We start from the raw sequence: 27,562 nt of genomic DNA, 5'->3' as shown, positions 1-27,562 counted from the left end.
ATGGTCCAACTCTCACATCCATCCATGACTACTGGAAAAACAATAGCTTTGATTAGACTGAACTTTGTTGGTGAAGTAATGTCTCTGCTTTTTAATATAATGTCTAGGTTGGTCATAGCTTTTCTTCCAAGGAGCAAGCATGTTTTAATTTTATGGCTGCAGTCACCATCTACAGTGATTTTGGAGCCCAAGAAAATAAAGTCTCTCACTGTTTCCATTGTTTCCCCATCTGTTTGCCATGAAGTGATGGGGCTGGATATTATGATCTTAGTTTTCTAAATGTTGAGTTTTAAGCCAGCTTTTTCACTCTCTTCTTTCACTTTCATCAAGAGGCTCTTTTGTTCTTCTTTGCTTTCTGCCATAAGGTTGGTATCATCTGCATATCTGAGGTTACTAATATTTCTCCTGGCAAACTTAATTCCAGTTTGTGCTTCATCCAGCCCAGTATTTTGTGTGATGTACTCTGCATATAAATTAAATAAGCAGGGTGACAATATATAGCCTTGATATACTCCTTTCCCAATTTGGTACCAGTCTGTTGTTCAATGTCCAGTTCTAACTGTTGCTCCTTGATCTGCATACAGATTTCTCAGGAGGCAGGTCTGGTGGTCTGCTATCCCCATTCTTGACTGGAATACAAAAGTAGGAAGTCAAGGAATACCTGGAGTAACAGATAAATTTGGCCTTGAAGTACAAAATGAAGCAAGGCAAAGGCTAACAGAGTTTTGCCAAGAGAACACACTGGTTATAGCCAACACCCTCTGCCAGCAACACAAGAGAAGACTCTACACATGGACATCACCAAATGGTCAATACCGAAATCAGAATGATTATATTCTTTGTAGCCATAGATGGAGAAGCTCTCTACAGTCAGTAGAAATAAGACCGGGAGGTGACTGGCTCAGATCATGAACTCCTTATTTCAAAATTCAGACTGAAATTGAATAAAGTAGGGAAAACCACTAGACCATTCAGGTATGACCTAAATTAAATCCCTTAAGATTATACAGTGGAAGTGACAAATAGATTCCAGGGATCAGACCTGATAGAGTGCCTGAAGAACTGTCGACGGAGGTTTGTGACATTGTACAGGAGGCAGTGATCAAGACCATCCCCAAGAAAAATAAATGCAAAAAGGTAATATGGTTGTCTGAGGAGGTCTTACAAATAGCTGAGAAAAGAAGAGAATCTAAAGGCAAAGGAGAAAAGGAAAGATATACTCGTTTGAATGCAGAGTTCCAAAAAACAGCAAGGAGAGATAAGAAAGCCTTCTTCAGTGATTAGTGGAAAGAAATAGAGGAACACAAAAGAATGGGGAAGACTAGAAATCTTTTCAAGAAAATTAGAAATATCAAGGGAACATTTCATGTAAAGATGGCCACAATAAAGGACAGAAATGATATGGACTCTCTGATCAGGCTCCCTAAATACAGTGAGATGTTTTGCTTTTGGCACGCTTTCTTCTTGTTTCATAAGCCCCTTCCCAAATTTAATCTGTTGCCTTGGCTTTAATTGTTACTTCTGTATGTGACTATGAAACCTTAATCTCTGGTCAGGATCATTCTAGTAAGCTTTGTGTGTGTTAGTCGCTCAGTTGTTTCCAATTGCAGCCCCATGGTCTGTCCATGGAATTCTCACAACGAGAATACTAGAGTGGGTTGCCATTCCCTTCTCCAGGGGAGTCTTCTCGACCCAGGGAATTGAACCAAGGTCTTCTGCATTGTAGGCAGATTTTTTACCATCTGAGCTGCCAGGGAAACCTGGTCTAGTAAGCTCTAGTCTAAATTTCCAGCTAATGAACAATTATAGCCCCAAAGTGGTCTTCACATCAAACTCAGTATGCTCAGAATGAAACTCATCATTTCCCCACACCTGCAACCTTCTTCATGCTTCCTTTCATATTAAAATAACCACTGTTTTCCCAATCACCCAGCCTCAACATATCTATACAATTTTTACTACTGTATCCTTTTTGAACCTCATGCCTATTAATATTGCCATGTCAATAGATTATATTAAAGCATTTCACAAAGTATCATCTTACAGATAACAGGATAAACAAAGTTAAAAAAAAATAAACAGCAATACTTCTCAGAGCCTTGTATTGGGTCCCATGCATTTCTCCACTAATTAAACCAAGGAGCACTTCAAGAGAAACCTATTGAGAAATCTCTGGAAGTAAAGGAATGTATTTTGGCAAATGCATGCAGAGAAAAAAATCATCCTCTATAAAAGGCATCTGATGTGTCATTTCACTGAATTCATTCAGGAGTAAGCTATATGCAGAGTGGATGTGGACTCTTGCTTAACATTATTTTTGATTCCAGAAATAAACATTTGGCAGTTTGTTGCACTTAAGTTCCATATCAATGTGTAGGTAATCACAGATGCACAGGCTTTTAAAAATGGATAAAAACAATTTCATACTTACTCAGTGTTCCTTAGCTCAAAATTCTTTTAAGTGGTCGGCAGACATCTTATGGAGAAGGAAATGGTAACCCAGTCCAGAAGGAAATGGCAACTCCTGGAAAATCCCATGGACGGAGGAGCCTGGTAGGCTACAGTCCACGGGGTTGCAAAGAGTTGGACATGACTGAGCGACTTCATTTTCACGTTTCACTTTCATGCGTTGGAGAAGGAAATGGCAACCCATTCCAGGGTTCTTGCCTGGAGAATCCCAGGGACAGAGGAGCCTGGTGGGCTGCCATCTATGGGGTTGCACAGAGTCGGACACGACTGAAGCGACTTAGCAGCAGCAGCAGCAGACATCTTACTCTGTCTCTCATTTGGTCTTGCTTGGGTTTATAAAGGGCTGTCTTTTACATTGTATTTACTAATTTCTATTGAAAGCTACTATTTCCATCCACAAGTAGAAAAACTATGCTCCAAGATTATTATAGTTAGCACTTTATAAAGGCTAAATTTATCAGTTTATTTGATAACAGATGAATAAATACATTTTTCTTTAGGTCTTAGAACTGACTTTGGTTATAACTACCCAAGCCTATATGTAGCTCTGAAATTATGTTCCCAAAACTGTATTCACTGCTACACCAGCATAATTTTGTTTCTTTTTACATCAAAGAATATTTCCAGAATGTAATAAAATCAAAGTGTGTGGAAACATGAAAAATAAATATTTTGTTTGTTATGTGTTTCTCTTGTTAAAAGATAATCATTTTTATGCAATAGCTGTACAATATTTATTTCAAGTGGCATTTCTAGCTGTTAGCTGGCATGTTCTGCTGTACAGGGAGTGAGTATTCAAGGAAGGCAAGAAACTGAAAACCCCTACTCAAACTGGCATAGACGATAGAGAAATTCAGGTTCTCCCATCACTAGAGGCCCAGAAGCAGGGGCTGTGGCCACAGGCACAGGATGTGAGAGCTCCAGCTCTACGCAACTGTGAGTCTCTTGGTTTTCTCTGTATCTTGATTATCCTTACTACTACTACTACTAAGTCACTTCAGTCGTTTCTGACTCTGTGCAACCCCATAGAGGGCAGCCCATAGCAATTCCAGGTCTCATAGCCATACACGACAGTATCTAGAAGCAGAGAAAGATCCAGCCTCCTAACAGATTGCCCCCTCAGATTTCATTATTCACCAGTCAATGGCAATAGATCGTTTGCAACTTGTAGATATCAATGGCATAGACAATAAACCATAAATGGCAAGATAGTAGATCAATGGTCTAGATCAATCAAAACTCATTCTTAGAGGAGAGGATTAGGTCACCATCCTCTAAATCACTTGACTGATTTGAAGTCTGACAGCAAGAAAGAAGGAAAAATAGATGTTCAATGTAGCAACAGTTTATTATGGAGTAACAAGCCACCTCAAAACTTTAGCACTTAAAATAATCACCATTTATTTGGTGTATGATTTGGGGCTTAGCAATTTAGGCTAGGCTCATCTGGATGGTTCTTTGCTTTTTTTTTTGAATTTCAGACTCATGTGTCTGAAGTCAGCTATGGGTGGCTCTACTTTGAGGGGGTTGGGTGGCTGTCAGCTGGGGAACTTGCTTCGCCTTTAAAAGTTCTTGTGTTCTCTAGCAGGCTAGTCTAGGCTTCTTTGCACGGTAGAGGCAGGTTATCAGAACAATAAGAAGGCATGCTCAGTATGCAAGAGTCAGTTCCACTTCTGCTTGGGTCCAGTTTGCTAATGCCCTACTGGCCAAAAGTGACAAGTTTGTGATCATGTTTGCAATATACCACACTGAGCTTGCTGCTATCTGCTTTAGCAAATTTTAGTCAAAGATAATTAGAAGGATAAATGTACCATTCTCCTTGACTTTTTCTTTCACCTGATCCACTTCAGTACAACACTACTTTATTATAATGGTTTAAGACAAACTTCAATTTCTAGATGCCCAATATTCTGGATTTTTTTCTCTTCAACTATGTAAAATAGTTGCCTTCAGGCCTGGTATGATGTTTCTGTACCAGTTGGAATATCTGTTAGGAAAGCTCAGCTACTTGGCTCTTTGCCTAATGAAAGGCTTAGAAACTTGGGACTTTCCTAGAGGTTTCTAACCAGGGATCAACATTCTCTAAGTAATCTCAATTCACTAGGATAATGCTTATGCTGTGGCAAGGCTATCTAGCTGAAGAAAGAGGTACATGATGGTAATTAAGCCTTTCTCTACCTTAGGAGAGGTGGCCACTTTCATTTTCTAGTTCCATAAACTGAGAGAGGTTGGGATGATTAAGTTTCTTACTTAATCACATAGAAATCAAACTTCAAGATTGAAATAGAATCTGAACTGTGATCTGAATCCTTTGCTCAATTATCATAAATAGTTTGAATTTTGGCATTTAATTTCTTCTCCCACTGAAAATACATCTGAGAACAAGAAAGTGAGCAAAAAAGGTCTTTAACTCTTAGAAGTTAAGTCCATGAGATTTATTTTACTTGGAAGAAAGCCTCTCGAGACTCTCTCGGACCTCATTTACTCTTATATTATCCACAGTGATAACATGTTTGGCTAGTGGTTTCTAAGCCCACAGTGGATTATAAAACTATTTCATAAGGGGAAAAGCAAGCATAATTATAAAAGAAAGTGATGTCTAATAATTTGGCAGGAAGGAAAAGAGAGAAAACTTAAAAAAAAATTAAAATCAGAGATTAAAAAATACAGAATTTGGATTCTTTCTTGAAAATGAAAACAGTTCTATATAACTGGCATGGAGAAGTATCTCTACAATGGTGGTTTAAAGCATACCCACATAAGCCAGTAAGGCAATATCTGGAAACAATATCTGACTTATCTGATTGCTCCCTTCAGATACTAGAATCTTGCTATATTTGTTAGTGCACTTATATCACTCCCCCAGGTCAAAAAGTAGTAATAACAATACTTGGAGAAGCTCTTTAATTTGAATATTTGCAACAAACCAGTAAAAGAATTTATTGAGAATGCCTGAGCCCACACAGTATGAAAGTAACTACGCATAGTTTGCTAAACACCAACTCGATCATAAAAAGACATCATGAAAACACAGATCTTCCTAACATGGTTCTAATGTTAGCTCAGAGCCCTTCTAAACCACCGTAAGTAAAGTCCTTAGCTATCTGCGGCCTAAGGCTCGTCACTATGCTATTTTCCACTATCTAGAGTCTGCAGGGCTCCTGACTCACATCTTTGGAGGAACTACTTTCTTGTGGAATGGGGTCCCCGTTTGAACCTGAGCTAGGAGTTACACTTGCCAGGGAACTGTAAAGTAACTGTAAAGCCCATCTCTGTGATTCCGCATCCCAGCTATTCCGCATCTCCCTGAATTCCTAGGAGAAACCGACACACGTGCGACAGGGCATGATCTTGAGAATGTTCACAGCAGTGCTGCTCATGACAAGGGAAACACAAAAGAGTCCAGTCGCCCACTGATGGGAGGCTGGGGGCTAAAACTGTGATCTACAGATATATGCCTGGCCCTGAGAAAGAATGGTTATGGCAGGACTGACGGATGGTTTTCATGAAGTTAAAACACAAGAACCCATATAGGGATGAGTGGGTGATCATGGCTTTCTTCCTGCCTTTGCTTAGAATATAGCTGTAGAAGGACCCCTCCCACCCCGGTCACTCCCCAGTTTGGGAGCACTGGGCATGAGCACCCTTGGCAGGATATCAGGACCCAGGTGGAGTGTCCAGCAGTAGAGTTTAAGATGAAATGCCCCATAGTTCAGAGATCAGGAGCAAGGGCTGAAGGAGACTGCTTCCTTTTAGATGCTGTCTCTCTACTTGTACTTACTGACATTCTTTGAGACTCATTCTTCCCATCTGTAAAATGGAAATAATATTAGTACATACCTCATGGATTATCATGAAGACTTAGTGATAAAATCGAATAGGGTAGTATTTGTAGTGCCCAGCCAAGAGATTTTAAGGCACCCTCTTAATAGTTTCTGGACAAAGGGTGTTGAAAAGAACAGTTACATCTGTTCTCTAGAAGGACCATAAGAAATGCAACTGAGCTGGGGTCTACTGATGAAGATTGACCCTACTTCCTAGGGAATTGTCACCCAGCCAATGTCTTACAATTTTCTAGATCAGTTTGACAAGGCCTTCCCCTTGAGAAAGAGTTAGAAAGGAAGTGAGATGACAGAGGGAAAGAGGTGGGTCAGATGGTGGACTTTAATTAAAAAAAAAAAAAAGACCTTCAGTCATCAAACAATTAAATAATTTGAATATCCTCTCATTATGAGGACAGAAATAAATGTGAGATTTCCAAGATTTCCATCCAAAAGTATTAATAGAGACACTAATAAAATAGATATTTAAAGAAGTTCACAGCTGTTCCCAAATCTGAGCCCCCCAGAGGCTGGATTGAGGAGCCAGTTTCCCCCACTGCACGTAGGGAAACCCACCAGCACCCATTTTGGCTGTGATCATGAACTGAAAACCCAGACCATTTTAATACATTCTGCATCTCCTCCTCTCTGAAGGATGCTGGAGATAAAGCTCGACAGGATGAGCAAGAGTCAGTAAGAGTAAGCACATGTCTTGCAATATTTTTCCCCCTGAGGATTAACTGTGCTTTTCTGGTTCAGGATGGAATCTTAAATCCAAGTTTTTAAAAGCATCTTACTTTTCAAAACTATTTCTAGGTTAGTTTTCAGAGTGAACTCATTATGCAATGATCTAAGAAATAGACATTTTGTGCAATCCAAGGCAGAGAAGATTAGTAATCCTTTCACTTTCCCTGCCGTTTGTGAGAGGGAAGTTATGACGGCCAGCAGAGCACTCTAGATCTCTGGAAAGCACTGCTCCTGCTCAAATAGAGAGGCAAAGGACGGTAGGATAGCGAGAATTGTGAACATGGAACCAAGGTGCAAGTCTTGGTTCTGTCTCTTCCCTGTCTCCACCCTGCACTGTTCCCTCCCTTGGGCATCCGCTTTAGCAAGGCTCTGCCGCTTAAGGCGACTCAGCTGGTGGCTTGGCAGGCAGCTGTTTTTCTTACACAGCACATTGGACTTCGAAAGCTCTATCATTTTCCTTTTCCACCCTAATGAAATCATTTCCTTTTACCATCCTGCAGCTTAGTTCCTATAGAAGAGAAGAGAAAGGGTTATAAAAGAGACAGGAGAGGGAAGGTCAAGAAAGGAACAGCCAGCTTATAAACATGCCAGGGTCTCATATGTGAGCTGGAAAGTGCACATTTGCAGAAAGACAATAGTGCCTAAAGGCTTGAACTTGCCAATGTTTGAGGGTCACCTTTCTCATCTTTTCTGGGCCAGACTCTGGAAATGTACCATGCCATTCTTTCAAAGGAATCTTTGTTTCCTTGCTAATTAGCTATATTTTGCTTTAGCTTTTTAAAGATTGTTCAGGCTTTACAATATCAAGATCTCATTGGGAGTTAATGGGCAATTTTCAAAGTCGTGTTAAATCTTGGGCTGGAAAAAATACTCCTTAATCCTCATAATCTGCAAAAATGAAAAATGGCAAGCTTTACTTTTTTTTTCCACAGCACATGAAATTTTAAAAAATAGCATGAAGACTGCATCCAAATCCTCTCTCTGTCCTAAAATGGCATAGCAATCTAAAGAATGAGTACATGCACTAACATATGTAGTCAGCTGTCTTAATAAAAGAATGTTTCCATAATATGATGTTATTTCTTTAAGCTGCATTCAATATTCTTGGCTGCCAGATGACAAGAGGGGAAAAAAACAAGACACTTTTAGGGCAGAGGACAAAGACTTAAGGAAGGAGTTGGGGGTGGGGAGGAAAGGAGGAAAAAGTTAGTTTGAAATTTGCTGCTCTTCTGCCCGTCCTATTTAATTTCCCGAAAAGAGACACACAGTGTAGGAGTTTGGGGAAGACCAATCGCCATAACACTGGCAGTGATTTGGAGGAGGGTTTTATTTATTTTCATATTGAATGCTCCATTAACCAAAGGGCTGAAGTTGGGTAAACATGGATTCAAGGCAGGAGAGAAAGACCCTGCTACTCTCAGGCTGTCCTTAGGGAAGTGTCAAGGGCTGTTGGTATTCTAAGGGGTGGCCTGTCACACTCAGAGTTACCTTTTGAAGAGGGCAATCACAAATGCAATAATATTGGCTTAAGATATTTAATAATGACATGGGTAGCATCTCTTTAGTGTTGTATTCAAGCTCTGACTTGTCCCAACACACACACACACACGCCTCCCTAGCCTCAGTTCTGGTTAAGAGAGTGTGTTGTTTTTAGTTTTATTACATAAAGTGGCAAAGATGAGGAGCTTGAGAAGCTGGCTAGTGGGGCTTTTTCATATGGCCCTTCCATTATAGCATTTTGAGCCTTCAGAGGATTTGATAACTGCTGACAGTGAAAAAAACATAATTGGTTGAGAATCTGTATTCTTAACCATGTTTACCATATGTTCTTATTTCTTTGGTTTGGTCTTCATCCATGTCAACAGGGTTAATATGGTAAATTGACTGAAGGTGGGAACAGTGCTGACATGGCTTAGATTTTCTAAGATAGCCCTAATTTCAGATGTTCTGCTCTGGGCTCTTGAAATACCTTCAAATTTATCAGAAGATCTGCTCCATAGCTAGTCTGTCTACATGGCCTCATGTTGAGAAAGGTTCTTAATTAAGGCTTTGTTGTGATGGCAGCGGCAAGTCCTCATTCATAGTTGGTGGGTGGAGACACCCAGGTCAGAGTCTTCTGATGCAGAATTGCTCCCATAAGTAGACACCATGGCTTTATTCTTTTCAGAGTTCCAGAAGAAGAAAAGTCCTCTGTAGCATCCGGGATAAATTTTTTTCTTTTTAAAAATTGTGAGCCTGAATAATTTTGCTTGATAAAATGAAACTTATTCCAGTGTTGGCAGTGACAGCATGAGTGTCTTGTTTTCAGGAAATGATCTGCAGCTCATAAATTTTGCCAAAACATAAATAAAACTAAAATATCCCTAAGTGAACTTAAACCCATTCTGGAACGGCAAAGATCCCCAGTGAGATGAGACTTGCTTTTTTTTTTTTTTAAAGTTAACCTTTGGAAATGAAATTTTACTTACTTCCTTTTCCTTTTCAGTTTTCTTGATAACTTTTTCAACAGTTCAGTTGAAGAATTCATCACCTTTTGGTTCCAATGGAGTACTACAGCAATTTTAGCAATTTAAAGTGCTTCAGTTGGGATCTTATATTTTAATCCCCTCCAACCTCTCCAAACACACACACACTGCTGGAAGGGCAGCTTCTCTGAGTCACTGACTCAGGCAGCAGAATGACATATGCTGTAGTTGTTCAGCAACACAGCTGACATGGATTTGAAAAGTGAAGTGTTAGTGTCATTTAGAGAACAGAGCAATTTCCTTCAGCAGAGATGAACGCTTGGATTAAGAAAGAGTACTTAGTTCCCATAAAATCTAGGGTCTGAAATAAGTGCCTGAAGCAAATCTCTTGACCCTGAAGTTGAGGTCAATGACTCTTGGGCGGGGTTAGAAGCTTAAAAAAAAAATGCTGTTAATAGAGTTTACTGAGGTGAAGTTTATTTCCAAGTGAATCTTCAAAAGCCCTTCAGGCTGCAATTAGCAATTACTGTTTGCTTAAGAAAAATGACTTCACCCTTTCATAGCCATTGATTCTTATTTATTGATATTACTTTAGTAGAGACATTAAAGTAATATGATTAAAATATTTGAGCATTTAGATGTTTATGTTTATTCCTTTTCCTTCGTCCTCCAGCCATACCAAAGATCTTAAAAATTTCTGAACAAGGCATGTTATTCTATTGTTGACTTTTAAACATGCTTTTTTCTCTATATTCTTTCCTCTGTCCCTCTTTGCCTGGTAAATTCTACTCTACCTTCAAGTCTCAAACTATATCTACTATCCCGGGGTGGGGTGCCACACTTGTAATCTCCTTAAACCCCTGTGCTTACCCACCCTGGTACTTGTTACATTTTTAATTATCTGCCAGGACTTTCCATCACTGAACCTTAAGTTATTCTCTTCAGTGCCTTCTACATATAAGGTCCTCAATTAATACTTTTTGGATGAATGAATAGATGAAGAATACAGTAATAAAAAACAAATCACTTTGCAATTAGTGGAAGTATAGTGCCTTTCAAATATTATTGTGCCTCAGGATCATTTATAAATTTGATTAAAAAAAAAGTAAATTCTCAGGTTCTAACTGCATGGCAAGCTACAAATAATTTGTTACTGCTGGTCCTGCTGCTGCTAAGTCGCTTCAGTCGTGTCCGACTCTGTGCGACCCCATAGATGGCAGCCCACCAGGCTCCGCCATCCCTGGGAATCCCAAGGCAAGAACTCTGGAGTGGGTTGCCATTTCCTTCTCCAATGCATGAAAATGAAAAGTGAAAGTGAAGTCGTTCAGTTGTGTCCAACTCTTAGAGACCCCATGGACTGTAGCCCACTAGGCTCCTCCATCCATGGGATTTTCCAGGCAAGAGTACTGGAGTGGGGTGCCATTGCCTTCTCCGAATTTGTTACTACCAGAGCATAAAATGTGGAGAGAAAGTGGAGGTTATTAGGGCTGGAGATAATGCAGGGAACAAGATTTAGAGAGGCTGGTCCGTGAGCTTGGGTTTTATCTGCACATAGCTTACGAGAGAGTCAGCAAAGAGCTTTAATTATGATTATATTTCTGGTGTCTGAGTAGAAATTAGATTTAACATTAGTTCTTAACCTTGGTTGCATATTATAATTATCTGGATAATTTTAACAAATAAGTAACGATACCTGGATTTGCCCTGAGAGATTCAAATTTAATTGGTCTGAGGTATAGTCTGGACTTGGGCTTCCCAGATGGTGCTGGTGGTAAAAAACCTGCCTGCCAGTGCAGGAAACATAAGAGACATGGGTTCGATCCTTGGGTTGGCAAGATCCCCTGGAGGAGGGCATGGCAACCCACACTCCAGTACTCTTGCCTGGAGAATCCCATGGACAGAGGAGCCTGGAGGGCTACAGTTCATAGAGTCACAAAGAATTGGACATGACTGAACAGTCCATAGCGTTGCACAGAGTTGAACATGACCAAAGTGACTTAGCAGGCATGTATGTGAAGTCTGGACTTGGAGATGGTTTTAAAGCTTCCCAGGTGATTCTAACATAAAGTCAATACCTAAACCTCACCGAAATGGAAGAGAAAAATAGTTCATACAATCTGGCCATCAACGAACTCTCATGTGACATCTGGTGGCTCAGCGGCAAAGAATCCGCCTGCAATGCAGGAGACCTGGGTTTGATCCCTGGGTCAGGAATATTCCCTGGAGAAGGAAATGGCAACCTACCCTAATATTCTTGCCTGGGAAAATCCATGGACAGAGGAGCCTGGTGGGCTACAGTCCATGGGGTCACAAAGGAGTTGGACGTGACTTAGCAACTGAACAACAGCAACATTTAGGAAAAGCAAATTATTGATACAAAAAAAAAAACCAAACAACAATGAGATATCATTACACCATACTAGGATGGTTAAAATGAAAAACAGCAGTAAAACTAAATACTGGAGAGCATGTGGAGCAGCCGAATCTCTCATACATGCGGGTGAGAATGTATAGAAGTTTCTTCAAAGCTAACAGTGCAACTACTGTATAACCCAGTATTTGTACCTCTGGGCATTCATCCCAGAGAAATGGAAACTTAGATTGACAAAAGTATGTATACATGAATGTTCATAGCAGCTTTAATTGTAGTAGTCATAAATTGGGAACAACCCAAATGTCCTTTAATGGGTGAATGGTTAAATAGTCACTGATATGTCCATATCATGGAATACTGCTACTGCTAAGTCGCTTCAGTCGTGTCCGACTCTGTGCGACCTCATAGACGGCAGCCCACCAGGCTCCCTCGTCCCTGGGATTCTCCAGGCAATAACACTGGAGTGGGTTGCCATTTCCTTCTCCAATGCATGAAAGTGAAAAGTGAAAGTGAAGTTGCTCAATTGTGTCTGACCCTCAGCGACCCCATAGACTGAAACCTACCAGGCTCCTCCATCCATGGGATTTGCCAGGCAAGAGTACTGGAGTGGTACTACTCAACCATAAAAAAAACAAACTATTGACATAATGGATCAACTTAGATGGATTTCAAGGGCATTATGCTTAATGGAAAAAGACAGTCTCTGAAGGTTACATACTATATGATTCCACTTATATAACATTCTCAGAATGGCAAAGCAATAAAAATGGAGAACAGATTAGTGACTGTGGTAGAAGGTGGGTGTGATTACATGGGGTATACAGAAAGAGTCGCTTTGTGGTGAGGGAATAGTTCTGTGTCCTAACTTGGTAGTGATTACACAATTCTATTCTGGGGGTTTAAATTTCATAGAACTACATGTGCTTATAAACACACACACACACGCACACACACAGCTGAGTAGCAGGCAAAAAGTGAACGTCAAATGAAGACTGTAGTCTAGTTATCAGTATGGTACCAATGTCAATTCCCTGGTTTTGATATTATACTACAATCATATAAGGTGGCACCATGGAAGCTGTGTAAAAGATTAGTGGGATTCTGTGTGCCATTTTTGCAACTTTCTGTGTATCTATCATTATTTATATTTATCTAAGGTGACTGTGGGAGAAGGCGATGGCACCCCACTCCAGTACTCTTGCTTGGAAAATCCCATGGACAGAGGAGCCTGGTAGGCTGTAGTCCATGGGGTCGCTAAGAGTCAGGCACGACTGAGCAACTTCAATTTCACTTATCACTTTCATGCATTGGAGAAGGAAATGGCAACCCATTCCAGTGTTCTTGCCTGGAGAATCCCAGGGACAGGGGAGCCTGGTGGGCTGCTGTCTATGGGGTCGTACAGAGTCGGACACGACTGAAATGACTTAGTAGCAGCAGCAGCAGCAAGGTGACTGCAAGGAGATCCAACCAGTCCATTCTGAAGGAGATCAGCCCTGGGATTTCTTTGGAAGGAATGATGCTAAAGCTGAAACTCCAGTACTTTGGCCACCTCATGTGAAGAGTTGACTCATTGGAAAAGACCCTGATGCTGGGAGGGATTGGGGGCAGGAGGAGAAGGGGATGACAGAGGATGAGATGGCTGGACGGCATCACTGACTTGATGGACATGAGTCTGAGTGAACTCCGGGAGTTGGTGATGGACAGGGAGGCCTGGTGTGCTGTGAATCATGGGGTCACAGAGTTGGACACAACTGAGCGACTGAACTGAACTGAACTGAAGGTGACCAACCTAGACAGCATATTAAAAAGCAGAGACATTATATTGCCAACAAAGGTCCGTCTAGTCAAGGCTATGGTTTTTCCAGTAGTCATGTATAGATGTGAGAGATAGACTGTAAAGAAAGCTGAGTGCTAAAGATTGGTGCTTTTGAACTGTTGTGTTGGAGAAGGCTCTTGAGAGTCCCTTGGACTGCAAGGAGATCCAACCAGTCCATCCTAATGGAAATCAGTCCTGAATATTCATTGGAAGGACTGATGCTGAAGGTGAAACTCCCAATACTTTGGCCACCTGATGCGAAGAACTGACTCCTTGGAAAAGCCCCTGATGCTGGGAAAGATTGAAGGCAGGAGGAGAAGGGGACAAAAGAGGACGAGATGATTGGATGGCATCATTGACTCAATGAACATGAGTTTGAGTAAATTCTGGGAGCTGGTGATGGACAGGGAGGCCTGGTGTGCTGCAGTGCATGGGGTCGCAAAGAGCTGGACACGACTGAGCGACTGAACTGAACTGAACTGAAGGTGGCTCAGTTGCAAAGAATCTGCCTGCAAATGCAAGAGCCACAGGAAAATCAGATTTGACTCCCGGGTTGGGAAGATCCCCTGGAGAATGAAATGGCAACCCACCCCAGTATTCCTGTCTGGGAAATCCCATGGACAGAGCAGCTTGGCAAGGCTCTAGCCCATGAGGTTTCAAAGAGTCAGACATGATTTAGTGATTACATTGACTGATTTTTTATTTAACATCTTGAGTTTATTTCATGTGTATATTTGTCTCCTCACCATTTCCATTTGTCTTACTACCACTATACCTATGCCCTATGATAACATTTCATGTGTACTTAAAACCAAGCAAAGGGTGGAGTTCCTTCTTTAAAAACTAAACTAGGCATTTTGGACAACACACTCTTGGAAATGGAACCTGGGCAACATTGATCAGACATGGTAGGGACGGTTCTTTTCTTCATTATGAAAAGGACTGCCAGGTGTCAATTGTTACAGAAATGAAATTAGATGGAAAATTTTAATAAACCGTTTAAACTTATTTTTTTAAAAGACACTTTCTCCACTTCCACTGCCAGAGATCTTGAGTAGACTCCTGGCCACTCATCTGGAAATAATCCTTCACATAGTTGATGAAGTTGGCTTCCACTCTGGGAAACAAACAGTCTTTTTCTATACTTGCTTGTATTTTTGCTTTAATGTCTTCTACAGAACTAGATTCTTTCAGTGTTTTAGGAGTTCTTTCCTTTTTTTTTTTAAAGAATTCTTGACCTTTGATCTTGGTGTTGAAGTTTTCGAGGTTTTTTCTATTCTGGTTTGTTTTTTGTGCATTTTTGGCTGGAGTATCTTATATGGATTTCTTTACTGGAGCTTTTTTTTTTTTCTTTAGCTTTCCTATTACTAAAATCAACATCGTAGTCATCTTGAGCAGCAGCAAGTTTTACTTTTTTCTGTTAACTTGATATCACTTCTGGGGAAAGGAAGGTTTTCCAGATATACTTAAGAGTTTCACATCCTCCTTCTCTTCATCTTTTGAATCTGTATCTCCCTTTACAGCTACTAAGTGTGTGCACTAATATACACAAGCCCTAAACCACACTTCAACTGTAAGATCCCAGGTGGTGTGATTTCAAAGCTCTCACAGGAAACTGTTGGCTGAATAGACATTTTCAAAGTTGCCAGTGCTACTTTAAGTGGTCTGCTTTCATAATTCACTGCCTCTGCTTCAGTAGTGTGCAATTCATCCTTTGCACTAGCCCTTGAACTGACTGTTCTTAAGATAATTGTTGTTCATATTCATCATAATCTTCTTTGGCCTTTAGTTCACAACCTAAAAGATAGTTCTGGAACCTCAGTGTCCATCCCCACATTCACTGAATTTTCCATGAGGTTGATGGTGCATGTTTGGTTGGAGAGAAGGTGGACAGAGATAAACAACTACTGTTCTGGAGAACAGTCATTATTTGAAAATTATATATAGTCATGTTTTGTTATTCATAGTTGTTTCTGAATGTTGAGCTTTAAGCCAACTTTTTCACTCTCCACTTTCACTTTCATCAAGAGACTTTTTAGTTCCTCTTCACTTTCTGCCATAAGGGTGGTGTCATCTGCGTATCTGAGGTTATTGATATTTCTCTTGGCAATCTTAATTCCAGCTTGTGCTTCTTCCAGCCCAGCGTTTCTCATGATGTACTCTGCATATAAGTTAAACAAGCAGGGTGACAATATACAGCCTTGACGTACTCCTTTTCCTATTTGGAACCAGTCTGTTGCTCCATGTCCAGTTCTAACTATTGCTTCCTGACCAGCATAGATAGTACAGTAATATATATGTAGCAAGATTTCAAAAAATGGTATCAGTTGACTGGCCTTATTAATTTTTTATGGTGATGTGTCCATCTCTTATTTACATAAATGCTTCATTTTCTTTACTTTGTTTTCTTTCTCTGATAAGATGAAACATACATGTAAGGAAAATATATTTTCAAATTAATTTCTGTTGTTTAGTTTCTTAAGCCATAAGGATTAGGAAAACATTTATATGCCCCATACATTTATTTCAGGTTTAAAGTTGCAAGTATGCTTTAGTTTATTATTTTACAGCAGAGGAAATAATGTATATTTCTATTCTTACATTTAAAACAGAACAAAAACAGCTTAGGCTATCAAATGAAGTCCTTGGTCTTTTTTTTTTTTTTTTTTCAGTGATTACCAAGCTTAAATTTGTGGGGAGGAGGACAATTTTCTTAATGTTTTCTACCTGGCTCAACATTCCCAGACAGCAATTACAAGCCAAATATAATTTCAGTAAATGAGAAATTCTTGTTTTCATGTACTGATTGGCTTTATTACACATGAAGTTTAATTGGGATGCTTCTCCAGCTTATCTGGGTAATGATGAACAGCTGCAGTAGATTGCACTCCCTCCCTAACTCCATCTCTACATCATTTTGATCGAACAGCACCCAAACAAAACCTTGTACAACTGTGCGATAGGAGCATCATTCAACTGCACTGCAAGCCCTGACTGCATTTGAGCCCAGCAAGCAGTTTCACAAGAAGCCAGAGGGAAACAAAGCCCGAGAGGAAATGTTCAGATTAGCAGTGCACCCTCACCCCTGACCCCAGACCACTGCAGCTATAAGATTTGACTGCTGGAATTCCAGTGTATTGTGCTTAACCAGATCTCTATTCCACATGAATAAGTGGTACCACCCAAAGCAGAAGTGTGCTTGTCTAATTCAGAGGTGTTAAATCGTAGATTTTTATATCCTCAACAGAAGAATATCATTGGTAATTTCAGTAGCAAAGAGAAAGGATGCCTCTGACTGCCTTGAAGGGCTTATAAAGTGCTTTACCTATCTTATAACATCTTTAATAACAACAGCTAATATGTTAAAGCAGGCTTCCTCAGTGGCTCCTCTGTAAAGAATCCGCCTGCAATGCAGGAGATGTGGTTTCAATTACTGGGTCAGGAAGATCCCCTGGAGGAGGAAATGGCTCCAGTATTCTTGCTCAAGAATCCCATGAACAGAGAAGGCTGGTGGGCTATAGTCCTTGGGGTTGCAGAGTCGGGCATGACTGCACACTTGCACTTGCAATATGTTTGAGCACTTACTATGGGGTAAGCGTTGTATTCATACTAAGTGTTTCATAGGTATCATCTCAGTTAATCCTCTCCATAACCCTAGGATAGATCTCCACGGCATATGTTAGAGAGAATGCCTAGAGCTCTTATGAAGCTTGTCTAGGGTCCAAAGCCAGTGAGACCTGAGTCCAGGTCCATCCTTCTGAGACATTCACTCTTACTCTAATGGGTAGGTTAACAGAGAATGCTGTACAAGGAACTCATTCAGAGAAGGTAACTTGATGGAGTAGTTGTTAGGGCAGCAGATAGTTTTCCACTTCATTTACCAATTGACCACGTCACCAAATATACAACCAGTACTCTCTCTATGGTTATCTACAAGCATGTTTGGAATGATCTGCTCTTTACTATGTGGTATTGTGATGCTGCAGTGTTTGTTAGGGAGTTAAAGTTTTCAGGTAAAAACGATTTACTTAGTGATAAAGGAAGAGTTCGTCTGTAATGCTTTAGATGGTAGATAAATATATGCCATTGAGCCCCTCTTGCTGGCTCTTCCTCACTCAAGGCTCCTCTTCCCATACCCTCCTCTTTTCTGCAGTTTGGTCCTGTCATGATCTTCATTTGCGGCTTTAAGAGGCTTAGTTAACAGCCTTTCATACCACTGTCTGCTTTAAAATTAGTCACTTTTACCTCTCTTATCTTTTCAGTTCATGACAGCAAGGAAGTGGAATAATAACTTAAGAGAGAGTTTTTTGTTGTTGTTAATTTATGTATTTTAATTGGAGGCTAGTTACTTTACAATACTGTGGTAGTTTTCTCCATACATTGACATGAATCACCCACAGGTATACATGTGTCCCCCTGTCCCAAACCTCCATCGCACCTCCCTCCCCATCCCATCCCTCTGGGTTGTCTCAGTGCACTGGGAGTTTTAAAATCAGACAGACCCAGGTTCAAATGCCAGTACTGGCACTCACTGACACTTAGCACTGAAGGTGCTGAATTTTCAGGAGTTTCAGTTTCCTCGTCTGTGAAATGTGAAGTAACAAGGACACAACCTTTTTGGATTGTGAGATTCATTTAAAGCCTTGTTTTTGGCATATTGTTTGTGTTAGTTACTGAGTTATGTCCGACTCTTTGTGACCCCATGGTCTGTAGCCCACCAGGCTCCTCTGTCCATGGAATTCTCCAGGCAAGAATCTTGAAGTGGGTTGCCATTTCCTTCTCCAGGGGACCTTCCTGACCCAGGAATTGAACCTGGGTCTCCTGCATTGCAGGCAGATTCTTTACCATTTGAGCCAACAGGGAAGCCCCTCTTGGTACATTTGAAATGCTCAAATATCCATCACAAATAATTGTCAACAACAATTCAGCCCCATTCATTTTGAATCCTTTGTACTTGCTCTTCCCCAAATTTATTGTTGTTGTTCAGTCGCTCAGTCATGTCCAACTCTTTGTGCCCCATGGACTGTAGCATACCAGGCTTCCCTGTCCTTCACCATCTCCCAGAGCTTGCTCAAACTCATGTCTATTGAATTGGTGATGCAGTCCAACCATCTCATCCTTTATCATCCCTTTTCCTGCCTTTAATCTTTCGCACCATCAGGGTCTTTTCTAATGAGTTGGCTCTTCACATCAGGTGGCCAAGTATTGGAGTTCCAGCTTCAGCATCAGTTCTTCCAATGAATACTCAGGGCTGATTTCCTTTAGGATTGACTGGTTTGATCTTGCAGTCCAAGGGACTCTCCAGAGTCTTCTCCAACACCATAGTTCAAAAACATCAATTCTTCAGTGCTCAGCTTTCTTTATGGTCCAACTCTCACATCCATACATGACTATTGGAAAAACAATAGCTTTGACCATACAGATCTTTGTTGGCAAAGTAATGTCTCTGGTTTTTAATACACTGTCTAGGTTTGTCATAGCTTTTCTTCCAAGGAGCAAGTGTCTTTTAATTACATGGCTATAGTTACCATCTGCAGTGATTTTGGAGCACCCCAAAATAAAAGTCTGTCATTGTTTCCTTTGTTTCACCATCTATTTGCCATGAAGTGATGGGACCAGACGCCATGATCTTCATTTTTTGAATGTTGAGTTTTAAGCCAGCTTTTTCACTCTCCTCTTTCAGTTTCATCAAGAGGCTCTTTAGTTTTCTTTGCTTTTTTGTCATAAGGGTGGTGTCACTTGCATATCTGAGGTTATTGATATTTCTCCCAGGAATCTTGATTCCAGTTTGTGCTTTATCCACCCCAGCATTTCTCATGATGTACTCTGCATATAAGTTAAATAATCAGGGTGACAATATATAGCCTTGATGTACTCCTTTCCCAATTTAGAACCAGTCTGTTGTTCCCCATCCAGTTCTAACTGTTGCTTCTTAACCTGCATACAGGTTTTCAGGAGGTAGGTCAGGTGGTCTGATACCCCCATCCCTTGAAGAATTTTCCACAGTTTGTTGTGATGACACAATCAAAGGCTTTAGCATAGTCAATAAAGCAGAAGTAGATATTTTTCTGGAATTCTCTTGCTTTTCCTATGATCCAACGGATGTCCGCAATTTGATCTCTGGTTCCTCTGCCTTTTCTAAATCCAGCTTGAACATCTGGAAGTTCTCAGTTCACACACTGTTGAAGCCTAGCTTGAAGAATTTTGAGCATTACTTTGCTAGCTTGTGAAATAAGTGTAATTTTGCGGTAGCTTGAACATTGTTTGGCACTGGAATGAAAACTGACCTTTTCCAGTTCTGTGGCCACTGCTGAGTTTTCCAAATAGCTCAGCTGGAATTCCATCACCTTCACTAGCTTTGTTCGTAGTGATGCTTCCTAAGGCCCACTTGATTTTGGATTGCAGGTTGCCTGGCCCTAGGTGAGTGATCACACCATTGTGGTTGTCTGGGTCATGAAGATCTTTTTTGTACAGTTCTTCTGTGTATTCTTGCCACCTCTTTTTATCTTCTGCTTCTGTTAGGTCATTGTTTCTGTCCTTTATTGAGCCCATCTTTGCATGAAATGTTCCCTTGGTAGCTCTAATTTTCTTGAAGAGATCTCCAGTCTTTCCCATTCTATTGTTTTCCTCTATTTCTTTGCATTGATCTCTTAGGAAGGCTATCTTCTCTCTCCTTGCTATTCATTGGAACTCTGCATCCAGATGGGTATATTTTACCTTTTCTCCTTTGCCTTTCACTTCCTCAAATTTGGAAATCCTTGCTTCTGCATTAATCTCTGAGCTTCTTTAGGCTCCACATATTTTTAGCAACTATGAAGACCATGTGTATGTTGTTCTATGCAGTTTCAAAACTTACATTGCTCTGTATGCTAGTTGCCAAGTACTATAATAACCATTTAGAAATATTTCCCCTGATATATTATTTTGCACCTGTGTAAACCTAAGCAGCTGTGCTCAGCTATGTATAAATGTTTGCTTATGTGCTTCTGTTACATTTATTTATGTGATTCTGTCTACAGCCAGTTGCTCTATTAAATGATAAACTTCTCAGGGCCAAGGACCTCACTCTACTTCTGCAACAGATCCGAGTATCCTCCCAAGAATAGATTTCAGGCTTTAATAGGATATTAATGACAAGTTTCCAAACATTGTGTTCTCATCTGAGAGCACTATTTTTTAAAGCAGTTTCAGCCATAGCTGGTTCAACTTGTAGGCCTTCAGTTGGTGATTTTTCACATTTTAAAAATTAAAAGCACAAAGCTATAATTTGGGGAACAGCAAGTTAACAATCAAGAAAAAGAAAAAAAAAGTGTATTTATTGTTGTGACTTCTCTGGTGGCTCAATGGTAAATAATCTGTCTGCCAAATAGGAGACATGGGTTCGATCCTTGGGTTGGGAAGATCCTCTGAAGGAGGAAATGACAACCCACCCCAATATCTTCCCTGGAAAATTCCATGGACAGAGGAGGCTGGTGGGCTACAGTCCATGGCGTCACAAAGAACTGGACACAACTGAGTGACTAAACAACAGCTTTTAAGAAAGCTTCAGATTATATTTGCTTTGATTATTGAAGTGATTGATATGTTGGATTAAGAAAGTATCAAGTCACACCCAATAGTCCAATGCTCATACTGCACGTTTAGAGCACTTAATAGGTGCCTTGCTAGAAGCTTGGTTTGTCTTGTCTCATTCAGCCTCCCTAGCATTCCCATGAGACAGGCGCCTCGTTCCTCCCCGTTTCACATTCTAGGAGACTAAGGTTAAGAAAGGTTTACCCATTATCCAGGATGCAGCTGGAAAGAGATGGAGCCAAGCCATGTTAATCACTGAGCTGTACTGCTTTCTTCAAAAGGATTTTACAGATGATCTATAAAGATAATTCCAATATTCCCTTTTTTCTTCTTTCATAACACTGCCCTTGCCTGGACCGCCACAAAGGGAGAGGAAATTTTATTAGTATGTTCATGATTAAGCTTGCTTAGTATAGATAAATAATTACAATTGCATGGGGTTTTGGATGGTTTGCTAGGAAAATTTTTTTTTAAAAGAAAACTCTCTGCATTTTTTTGCCTTCAAATGCTCCTGCTCTCCCGCAGCCTGGCTCTCCTTTCACTGCCTTGTAGTGAAGTATTCAAGGGAGTGTTGTCCTGTCAGAGCGAAGTCATTAAGGAAAATGTCTCCTTGCCTTTTCAATGGACAAGCAGGAAACATCGTTTGCTTTCCCTTTCTTTTACTGTTATCCTCTTCTTTTCCCACCTCAGTTCTATTCTTTGAGAATAAATAACAGCTCACTTCACCCAGGCATTGGGTAACTTGAGCCATCCATACAAGCACTGTCTGAGAAAGCTGGCTCTCAGCGCTTGCACGCATGCAGCTGCTTGGTGCCCTGCTCTTTGGCAGCCTCACCATCCCTGTCTGCTCCTCCTGGACGTCAGGACCCAGAAACTACAGAGCTGGCCTGTGGGCCTGCACGTAAAGCATGCTTTCATAATAAAAACATCCAGTTGGTCTCTTCCAACTTCAAACATTCTGTGAGTGTCTCAGCCTTGAGTTGTAGAGGATCCAAGAACCTCTCAGTGGAGTCAGGACTAGAATTTCTACATTTGTTCTGTTTTACAACCAGAGAGTTTACAAGGCATAGTAACATGCTGTGTTCTATAATGTGATGGTGGAGGGCAGAGGAGGACGGACAGAAAACGACGCTGATCATGTGTACACTTCAGGATCCTCAAATGCCTGGCTTCTGAGAGGGGCTTCATAATCTTCCCAAATTGTGTCTTCTTCAGGCCACTTAATACCTGCATCTGGCTTTGGTTGATTGACATTTTGAGTAGTTTAATCTACATCGTGTTTGACTAAAAAATTTAAGCCCCTTAAGGTTAAATATGAGGAAGATAGTGCAAATAATATGAATAACTAACATTTCTTGAGTCTTTTACATGTAGTAGGCACTATTTTAAGCATTTTTCTTTATCTAACTCCTCAGCTCTCACAACAACCCTAAGCAGTAGGTCTTTTATTAGCCCGTTTTTAGGATGGGGGTGTTGAGGTAAAATAACTTACTCCGGGCTCCGGCTCAGGCAGCCCAATCCTTAGATTTTGCTGTTAGCCACTGTACTGTGCTGCTGTGAACCGAGACAGTCTGTCTTTTATCTGGTTCTTTTGATGTCTTCGTTCTTTGTCTTCAGTAAGTCAAAAGATTTCTTTTTGCCTTAGTCACCTCATCAGAAGATTTTATCTCTCTAATTTCCAGAAATGAAAATGGAATCACACGTTTCATATAGGGATTGGCAAAATGTACTCTGATCAAAATCCAGAGACCGCAAGTGACCTGCCATTTGGCAACAGAATTGGGGTTGGCACTCAGCTCTATTTCTCCCTCCTCACCATGAAGGCTCTTCTACAGAATATACTTACACTGTAATAAGTATAGAGTATACTTCAGTGGTGGGCTTCCCTGGTGGCTCAGACAGTAAAGAATCTGCCTCCAGTGCAGGAGACCCAGCTTTGCTCCCTGGATTGGGAAGATCCCCCAGAGAATGGAATGGCAACCCACTTCAGTATTCTTGCCTGGAGAATCTCATGGATAGAGGAGCCTGGCAGGCTATAGTCCATAGGGTTGCCAAGAGGCAGATGTGACCGAGCGTGCACGCACAGAATAGTGTAGTAGTATAGCAAGTGTGGAGCACAGAGTAGAATTTTCTATCTGTATTCAGTCAGTTTGATATAAATCAGTCTTCTTATCTTAATTTTAAAAATTAAAAATTCTATTTATTTTACTTGTAAATAATTGTATCTTTGTTCACATCAAAAGAAATTCCATGTTGTATTATAAAAGGGAACAGTTAACTTCTGTGACTCACATTATTATCTTTGAAAAGAGCCATTTAATAAACAGCCCTTATTTCAGTTCAATGTTGTTTATGTTTTCAATGCACTCTTCTAAAATGTAGCATAAATAAATAAGTTGAAATTGTTTGTTTAGACATACCTAAAACATTTACTCCCACACAAGCAATGAAATGTAGCCTTTTCTTTTGAGGCTTAGATTTTTCTCACAGTATTATAGTGGTTAACTTGAGTTCCATTCATGCTCAAGTTCATTACGCATATGAAACCCTCAGGAAACACATCCTATTATTGTTCTTGAACCACTTGCACATTATAGACTGAGTTTAAAAACTATATCATGGGTAAAAAGCACAAAGTTGCATTATGTTTCTCTTCAAGGAATCTCAGGATTTCTAACTGTAGCTTTAAGTGTGTTATACAACAGCCCCCCCACACACACCATTTTAAACAAGTAACCTTACTGATTATTTGTTCTTGCCTTCTGTATGTTTGTGTGTGTAAATGGTGAAGAGTTACAGTATTTTCTGTGAGCCCTGCCCACACCTAACCCACGCTAAGAATTTCCAATTTCTTTACATTGGCAATAACTTCTCACTAGGCCTTTCATCTATAAGGGTCACTTAACGGGCAGGAGACTCACCTGGACATCAGACTTTGGAAAGCCTCCTCTCCTCCAACCTGTGGCCTGTTAATGTCTGCAGTCCTGAAAAGGAGAAAAAGACAGGAAACAATGCTTCTCATCTATCCTAACGTCTCCTCAAGATACCGGTCTGTGATTTGGCTTGTTTTCAGCTTTGCATTCTTGGAAGGAGAGCTGACGTGTTATCTCGGCACCCTTGCCTTTTCCAGTCCCTGGACACCTTCTCATATTTGGACTGCAGCACTGGCACAGTTGGCCACTCTGTTCTCTGAAGTCTTCACACTTTTCACTTTCTAGAGACAACTTGCCTTTGGTTTTCTTCTTAGCTCTTTGACCGCTTTTCCTTTTCTTCTCTTTATTTTGTTGATTCATCTTCCTTCTTCCTAAATATTAAATGTTATTAAGTTTCGAACGGTCTTTCTTGTTCTTTTCCTCAGCTTTACATGTCACCCTGACGTTCACCCAGTCTCTTGGCTTGAACTCCAAAATTTTCTCTACAAATTCTGCCTCTTGTTTAATCCTCTTATCTGAGCACCAGACACAAACTTCCAACTGATCCTTGAACTGCTCCAGCTGGAAGACCTAAAGCATCTCAAACTCAATATGTGTAAAAATAAAACTATCACCTTCTCTCTAAAACCCGTCTTTTTGCTTTGTGGACATTGGTAAATGTCATCACTGCTGAGGGATCTGTTCTATCTTAAAATGTCAGAGTTCTTCAACTTCTCTCTCTCTATCTCACTTCAATATCTGATCATTTGCTAAAATCCTGGCAATTCTATCTTGAATGCCTCTCAAATCCAGCTATTCCCATTGTCCCTCCAAATGTGTCACATATTATCTCTCAGTCTAGATAATTCTATCTTATGGATTAGTGTTTCTGATTTCAGTACTCGGTTCCTTTTCTCCACTTCCAATGTATTCTCTCCATATCACCAGAGTGGCCTTTATAACATAAAACTTAACAGTAGATGCCTCTGTCTATAAATATCTATAATTCCTTAAAGATCCATAGTGTTAGGCAAAAAAAAAAAAATCATACAAAGGAATATAAAGAATAGTTTCAATATTAGTAAAGATAACATACATATACATAGTCCAGCAAAATGTAAGCAGTGCTTATCTTGTTATTAGTGAGTCATATTGGGATGAGTTGTATTTTCTTATTTTTGTTTGCTCATATCTCTATACTGAGCATATGTTACTTGTGTACAAGGCAAAAATATTATTTAAAGGTAAACTGGTGGGATTAAAAGGAGCTGCTCTAAGTAACTTTGGAAAACAGTGTTTTTACTAGATGCTATAAAACTGAAAATGAAAAGAATGATACATAACACTGTACTCTAGTTGGGAAATTCATTTCTTACAGGGTTATGGGTTAGCAATTGTGAGACTACTTTACGAGTATATAAGGAATGAACAAGTATGTAAATAAACTGCAGATAATGGGATCAGGTTTCTAACTGGAAGGGACAGAAGTGACAAATAAGTAAAGAAGGCTGAAATAAACCTGACAATAGATTAGAGTTGGAAACATCAGTATGAATGCATGTGTAGTTTGATACTTGAACAGATGGATACGAAAGAATTATTGATATATATATTTACATGAGTTAGTACACATGTGTATATTTCCTAGCTCTGTCCTTTGAGAGGGCCAAGAAGCAGTGAACCCCCAGGAGCAACAAGCACACCAGCACCTAGACCTGGTTTCCAGAAGTCATTTTCCAACACTAGGAACCAAAACTCCTTGGAGAAATGTCTGATTCTAGTCCTGGGTCACAGAAAATTAGTGATGAGCCTGGAGCACTCACAGTGCCAAAAAGAGAGGCACTGCATTAAAAAAAAAAAAAAAAAAGAGATGGAGCATGTCAAAAGGACACAGGAACCAACTTGAAAGAGCTTGAAATCGGCAAAGGTAGAACAAATTTCAGCAAAGAGAGAGAGAGAACTGAATTATATCTCAAAGAATTAAAAAAAAATTCCAACTTTCATACTACTATAAATGGTTAATTAAATAAATAAATGAGGTGGGAGGGGCAAATCTTTCTTACAGAAAAATTTCAAATAATTTATGTATTAATAGACACCACTCCCCTCTCTGAGGGGGAGAACTTAATTCTCTTCTCCTTTAGTGGAGGTAGACTTAGCACCACTCCTCTAATGAGTGCTGTTAGAAAACAGAAAAAAGTTGTCCCTATGCAGCGGAGAAAACTAATAAACAGTACCTTAATCATGTGATCACCTCACCAGTGATTGATAAGTGGTTTTAACATTTGTTCCCTATTATGTTCCCCAGGATGAATGGGGCGTGCTACCTCTGGGGTATCCTTCCCTCAAGTCACGAGAAAACAATAAATAAACTAAAATTGAGGGATGTTCTACAAAATATCTGACCAGCACTCTTCAAAAGTGTCAAGGTCATGAAACACTAGGAAAAGTAAGAAACTTTCACAGATAAAGGAGACTAAGGAGACACAATGCAATGTGGTCCCCTGGATCTTGGGACAGAGAAGGAATATTAGTGGAAAAACTGGTGACATCCAAATGAAGTCTGTAGATTAATTAGAGGTCATGTATTAATGTTAATTCCTCATCAATTAATGTTCAATTCAGTTCAGTCGCTCAGTCGTCCCCGACTCTTTGCAACCCCATGAATCGCAGCATGCCAGGCCTCCCTGTCCATCACCAACTCCCGGAGTTCACTCAGACTCACGTCCATCGAGTTAGTGATGCCATCCAGCCACTAATTTCTCATTGGAAAAGACCCTAATGCTGGGAAAGACTGAAGGCAGGAGGAGAAAGTGATGACAGAGGAGGAGATGGTTGGATGGCATCACCGACTTGATGGACATGAGTTTGAGCAAGCTCTGGGAGTTGGTGATGGACAGGGAAGCCTGGCATTCTGCAGTCCATGGGGTTGCAAAGAGTCAGGCATGACTGAGTGACTGAACTGAACTAATTAATGTTAACTTCTTAGTTTTGACAAATGATTCATGAGTATGTAAACTGTTAAGGTTAGGAGAAGCTGGATGAAAGTATATGGGAACATTCTGTTTGATTTTAGCAACTTTTCTATGAATCAGGTATTACCCCAAAATACAAGCTGGAAAGAAAGGAAGAAATGCATCTTACTGTCTGTGCAGGGCTTCTCAATTTGTCTTCAAAGATTCATCTGTAAGTTTTTCAAAATTACATGCCTGGGCACCACTTGGGAGATTCTGATTCAGTGGAATGTGACTGAGTCAGGAAAACTACAATACAAAATTGCAAAGTGGCACAGAAGAGCCTCATATACTTCAGATATTGCAAAAACCACTTGTCTATAGTACAAACAGAGCCTGCCTATTTCCCCTAGGTAGACTTTTAAACTTCTT

The 27,562-nt window shown here is 40.2% G+C and overlaps 1 pseudogene; it reads right to left on the bottom strand.

Annotated features, from left to right (window-relative positions):
- Positions 1-14,697: 14,697 nt before the first annotated feature.
- Positions 14,698-15,625, bottom strand: LOC120863115 (annotated as a pseudogene).
- Between the last annotated feature and the right edge of the window lie 11,937 nt (positions 15,626-27,562).

Source organism: Oryx dammah, unplaced genomic scaffold (genome assembly GCF_014754425.2).
Source record: "Oryx dammah isolate SB20612 unplaced genomic scaffold, SCBI_Odam_1.1 HiC_scaffold_4, whole genome shotgun sequence".
NCBI lineage: Eukaryota > Metazoa > Chordata > Mammalia > Artiodactyla > Bovidae > Oryx > Oryx dammah.
The sequence above is the reverse complement of the archived record's forward strand: the minus strand, read 5'-3'. Positions and strand labels throughout refer to the sequence as shown.